The 6,178-nt window shown below is 51.6% G+C and overlaps 1 pseudogene; it reads right to left on the bottom strand.

Moving 5' to 3' along the window:
- Window positions 1-3,078: 3,078 nt before the first annotated feature.
- LOC141424864 (small nuclear ribonucleoprotein F pseudogene) lies at window positions 3,079-5,160 on the bottom strand (annotated as a pseudogene).
- Between the last annotated feature and the right edge of the window lie 1,018 nt (window positions 5,161-6,178).

Genomic DNA, 6,178 nt, shown 5'->3' with positions numbered 1-6,178 from the left:
AGGGAGGACCTTTGTATCCCAGGGTCCCTCAGGTGAAGATGCTCTGGAAATAAGGCTAATAGACATGGGACTTCTCCCTCTTCCTGATCCTCCCCTTCTTCTCACACAGCAAGGTGTGGGTCATCTCTCCACATGGTGTACTTGCTCTTCCCACCTCCAAACTGTTTCAGCCCTCACAAGCTCAAGCCTTCCATGAAGTGGTCAGCTGAGGTTCCCTAGATCCCGGGTTAAGATTCTGAGGCTGCTCCTCGTTGATTCATGAAGTCTGACATTGGCCTTAGACAGTATTGGCCTTGGGGTGGTGGTGGTAAGAATGGCCTTGCACTTGGCTATCTTTAGGTTTCATTCTTCTTATTCCACGATGAGAAAGCAGATATTGCGGAAGGACATGGCGCTGAACTGAGGAGTAAGGAAAGGGTGGCCTGCTATTTCTTAAGCACCTATTGTGGGCTGCATGGCAGCTGCTGTGTCCACCCCTGCTGCTGGGTCCTCCCAGCAATTCCAGCTGCTTGGCAAGGGAGGCTCTGAGGTCAGTGGGCAGTGCTATGGACTTCCAGAATCCATTGCACCAAATCCTGGAGTTGCAAACAGCCACCCAAAAGCAGGTCCCACAGCAGCGTGGGCTGGAGGCCCAGGAAGAAGGGGAATGCCTGGCAGGAGGCCAAGGGGACATTAAGGAAGGGGATGCACGTGGTAACCCCGGTCTTACTCCCATCTGGGGCAAGAAAGACAGTACTATGCACTGAGGTTCTCAGATGCTCTTCTGGAGAGGAGAGTCACCGTCTTCCCCACTGTATCCTCCTCTCTTCCTCACAAGTGCCTTTTTATCCTGACTTACCATGTGCCCACTTATGCCAATTGAAGAGACCCTATCTTGAAAATACTCCACACAAAAAAGGGCTGGCAAAGTGGCTCAAGTGATAGAGTGTCTGCCTAGCAAGTGTAAGGCCCTGAGTTCAAACTCCAGTGCCACCAAAAAAAGAATGTGCCTCCAAAGCTCACTCTTCTGGCCTCCCTAGCCTCCTGTACCCAGCCAAGGATGAACCTGCTCTGACCACACATTAACATAAAGACACCAGACAATGTCTTCTGCTGAAAGTGGGGCTAACAAGAGAGAATGCAGCCCTCCTGGGAGGTGGAGTGAAATGAGATGGTTGGGCACAGAGTCTGACACAAATGCTCAGTTTTACTATGTGACTGTCCTGCCTAACACTGTCCTGCTAGGTTCATATTACCCAAGATGCTGAACGGGGTCTCCAGAGTCTCACCATGCCGTATCCAAGGCAAGGAGGGAGGGGCTGAGCTGCTGCTGTGAGGATTTGGGAGACTGAGGGTCCAGGGGAGGCAGGAAGATGAAGGACGGCTGAGGTTTTGTTTGCAGGCAGTATTTTCTGTGAGGCAGGTGGCTGAGGGTTGAGACCAGCCTGAGATGGGATTCCAAACATCCCACAGACCTGGTGCAGGTGACTCTGCCTCCAGCTGAGGTCTAACCTCCCACATGGTCAGCTCCTTGGTTTCTTTTGTTTTGCTTTGTTTTTTTGAGATAGGGTCTAGCTGTGTAACCCAGACTGACCTTGAACTCACAATCCTCAGCTTCCCGAGTGCTATAGATGGACACCACCTGCAGGAAGCCCAGCTGCCTTGGGTTCTTAACGCAGTCACTTTTGGGCTTTTGTCAAGTACAATATAGTGTGCACTCAGAGCAGCAGCCACGCAGGGTGAGGTCAGCCTGCAGTACGGCACAAAACAAGGTTAGTCCCAATTGAGCAGAACTCCAGTCTAGCTCCCTTGCCACCCGGTATGGGCCCAGCACACAGTAAGCTCACAATGAAGATTCTGAGGAATGAATGAGTGCGCGCATGAAGTGCTGTGACATCTCTATTCCCTCATCTGTCAGATGGAATGGTGGCTACACCTGGCAAGGCTGTCGTAAGGTTTGGAGGTGTCTACAGTACATCTAGCACCGACTATACAGGGTGCAGTGTGTGCTTGATAAGCAAGAGCTGTTATTATAAGCAAAGCCCTTTGCCCTCCCAGGATCACGAGCTAATTGCCTCTCCATAGTCAGTCCTCACCCCCAACTCCTGCGTGAACCACAGGTCAGCCCACAGCCTCCAGAACTCAATCATTGTCTAATAAAATCCCAGGCGTGCACACACACACACACACACACACACACACACACACTCATCCAAGTATTGGAAGCAGATATTATAGAAAATCAGGATGGCCTGGATTTGAAAGATGCTGCATATATTTTGGAATTCTGTTTCAGAAGATGAAGTCACCATAGGTGACACAAATCAATGTAATTGTAAGTGTGGACTGACATGGCCAGCGGGTGGTATAAAGGAGGTCACAGGCTGTAGTGCCCAAATTGTTTAACAGCAGCCCCCACCTCACCCCAGGAAGATCAAGGGAGCTGGGATGGGGCCATCTCTCACATGCCCATGCCTAGCCCACACACATGGCCTCAGGAGAAAGGAACTGAAGATCCCTTCCGGGCCAACCCGACCTGTCCTCACCAGTCCTGTGCATCTGGACCCTCTGTGTTTGAACAGAAGTAAGCCAGAGGATGTGTGTTTCCCAGGTCAGGCCGTTCTGGGTCACTAGGAGCCTGAAGTTGTCCTCCTTGGGAACTGCAGGTCTTCAAAATCCCTCCAGTGGGCCTGCCATCCCAACCTCAGCAAACATTCATTGAAGATCAGCTCTGCACCAAGCAGAGGGACCCAACAGCCATAGACCTTTCTGGAGGGAGCCTCATCCCACCCAGTCACTATGAAGTCAGCTCTGGAGGAGAGCGCTGAACTAGGAGGACCCCTCACAGGGATGTGACCTCACTGGGGCAGGGTAGTACATTGAGATTGATGGATGACTCTGGGTGACGTGGAGGTAGAGGGACACAGGAACAGCATGTGCAAAGGCCCAGAGGTGGGGAAGAGTAGGAACAAACGTGCTGGAGTGCAGAGGGTTCCCTGTGTTTTTTTTGTTTTTTGAAAAACAAACAAATCTTTATTGTCTAGAAATATACATTAAAGAAATCCTGCACAAAAGAAGCTATTTTTATTTTCCCAACATCATCTTCGCTGATGCCTCTTCCACAATTCAAGTTCAAAACCAAATCTTTATCGTCTAGAAATATATATATATATATAAAGACCCCTCACAGTGCTATTCTCTCATTTCCCCATCTTCTTCCTCTTCTTCAACACCTCTGATATAAAGGACGTTATTACACCTTTATTGTCTGGACGTTATTGTCCAGACAATGCCCCATCTATGTATTCTTCTGTGTTTGCGAGCTGCATGTTCAGATAGCCATCTACTGATACCAGGTAGCACTTAAGTTTCACCATCACTAGCTTTCCTGTTAATCCACTGAGGAAAGGTTTGGGATTGAGGGGGTCAACTCATCGCGAGTACAGGCGAATGCTGCAAACTACCTGCCGCCGACCCCGCTGCCCCCTGTGTTTTTGATTCTCATCCCAGGCCCTTGACTCCCTAGGTTCCTCACCCCGCCACTGCCCACCTACACCTTACACAGAATATCTTCATATCCACACTCCTTGCAGATCAGGTTATACACACAGTGCCCAGAGCTGCTCTTGGCCCTCTATACAGTGGGTGCAGGGGGGGTCTGAGTCCCCAGTCAGACTCACTGGGGACCATCTCCCAGCTCCATCCCCTGCCCGCCTCACATACACAGCAACCACAGTCAGAGGAACCCCCCAGCTGCGCCCACCCACCGGCAACTATGACTTCAAGCCACATTGCGCAAATGCAGTGACATCTCCAAAGCCATGCTCCCTTGCAGTATGGCTAGCAACAGAATGAACTTGGCAGGGGGCTCAGGGTGAAGGAGTCTGTCAAGGGCTAAGCCCTGCTTTAGGTTTTACTTCAAAAGAGGTAAGGTGGGAACTTAAGACCTAGAATTTAGGATCCACTTTTCCCCTTCTGGAGCCAGAGAAGGCAGGTTGTGCTGGAGTCCAAGCTCTCTGTGGCCTAACCTAAAGCCCCATTCCCGCCTCCTCCTGGGAGCCCTCCTTTCTCTCTCTATGCTATTGTTCCCATTAGAGCCTGAACTCAAGGATTCATTCATCCTCAAGGGCTGGAGACCCAGTCTGAGACCACCCTGCCCCATAGGAAGCTGACCCAGGAAACAGAGGCTACTACTTGCAGTGAGCAGTCCTGGCTCCCATCAAAAAGAAAGCCTTGCTCCTCTGACTTCAGGGAAAGAGACAGAAAAAGACATAATGTGCGTCACCACTCACTGTCTGTGCTCAAAAAGCCATCTCATTTGTCTTGCTGTGCCCAGCCCAGAACAGGGAACAACCTAGAAAGGGGCAATGAGTGTGTGTTAAATGAAGGAAGGAGACAGATCATAAAGCAGGGGTCTTTCTCACCTGCACCCCACCCACCCAGGCCACCCCAGAACCCATGACCTTAGCTGAACCTCTGCCCAGCTAGGAGCCTCACCAACCAGGTCCTCCCTACCCCTAGCTCACTCAACAGAGGGGCCCCCAGGACAGCACCATGGCCCAGTCCTCTGGGCTCCACACCACCCATGTGCAGAGAAAACAAAGCATGCACGTGGGCGTGTATGACTTATGGCTTTAATCTCCCTGATAGAAGGCCTTTAAAGATTATTTCAGGGATGAAAAAAATAATCCTGGGTAATGAATCACGGCCTTAAGAAGCTGATAAGCAGCCGGGAAGCTGGCGGGCCCTGAGTTCCTGATTTAATTAAAGTCTTACAGATACTCCCTGAAACAAAATCCATTGCAGCCATCAAGGTGATAAAAAGCCTGCAGGTCCCTTTAAACTAACTCACCTGCCTCGTGAATCTTCCTCCTCGTGAAGAGGGGTGACCAGGCCAAGTCTCCAGGACCCAGGCTGTGTTTCCCTGTATGAACTGGTTTAGTGCCTGCTAGGGCCCCCTGGGAGACAGAGGAACCTCATGGAGCCATGGAGCCAGTGGTAAGTGAGAGAGTAGAGGACACAAGGGAACAAGCTCAGACAGGGGACCAGATGCTGTTTGTCCATGGCTTGCTTGTTGTCCTTCTCTGGGACTCAGTTTCCTCACCTGGCATCCAGCAAGGGGTGAGGACAACTGGTCTCCAGGAGGTATCCAGTGCTGACCTTTTGGGTGCTAGGCTCCATGTACCTGAGGAGGGGAAGAGAAAGATGGATGGTGTCCTGTTTGGGTGAGGTCCTCTCCTCCCCACTGTGACGTTCTCAGCATCTCAGGACCTTGCCCACAGCACCAATCTCCACCCTATCCAAGGCTCCCCATTCCCTTCCTTACCCTTCCTGCTCGAACTCAGGCCCACACCACTTGCTTGCTGCCCACACCCTTGGGGACTTGGATCCACCATGCTCTCTGGGCACGATGGAAAGCCAAGTGTATCGTTCAGCCAGAGCGCACCACATAGGGCAAGCAAAAGGCAGTCTCCCAGAACAGGCAGGGGCTGTGGACTCAGCCAGCTCTGGCACCAGACTCTGCAAGGGTTCCAGAGAGAAGCCAGGCTGGGCCTGGAAGGGTGGAAACAGAGCCGGGAGAAGGTGGGGACAGTGGTTTCTGCATCTTCACAGTCTTTCCAGGTCTTAAGGAGGATGGATGTATGGACAGATGGTGGACAAGGATTCAGGGTAGGAGACCATGAGCTGGAGCTGGTTCCCCTCTCTGACAACTCCCAGCTCTGACAGCTGGGGTGGCACTCTGTGTTCTGTACAGGGATAAATTTGAATTTCAGATTAATGATGAATAACTTTTAGCATAATTATGTCCCAAATGTTGTGTTTATTTGTCACATCTGGTAGTCCTGTGCAGGGTGTCCAGTGTGACCCATGCAGGGCCCAGGGCCACCCCAGAGAGAAGTTCTGTACAGGCTATGTGGATGACAAGTTTCCCACTCACGGACACCCCTCGGGGTCCAGGGGCCCCTGGAGCTTCTGAGTGTACAGGAGCTGGTGGGAGAGAAGATTCCACCCAGAAACTGTAGGCTGGAAGGGGCAAGCTGTGAACCAGCTACCCACAGGAGAAAACCCTCCAGGCACAGTCCCAGGGCAACAGCTGGGGCCGTCAGGTGTCGGCTGCCACCTAGTGGCCCAAGTAACAATGGCAGACTGTGGCGTCCCTATCAGTGTCCAGTAAGTTTTGTACTTTTACCTCATTTGA

Source organism: Castor canadensis, chromosome 7, assembly GCF_047511655.1.
Source record: "Castor canadensis chromosome 7, mCasCan1.hap1v2, whole genome shotgun sequence".
NCBI classification, from domain to species: Eukaryota; Metazoa; Chordata; class Mammalia; order Rodentia; family Castoridae; genus Castor; species Castor canadensis.
The sequence above is the reverse complement of the archived record's forward strand: the minus strand, read 5'-3'. Positions and strand labels throughout refer to the sequence as shown.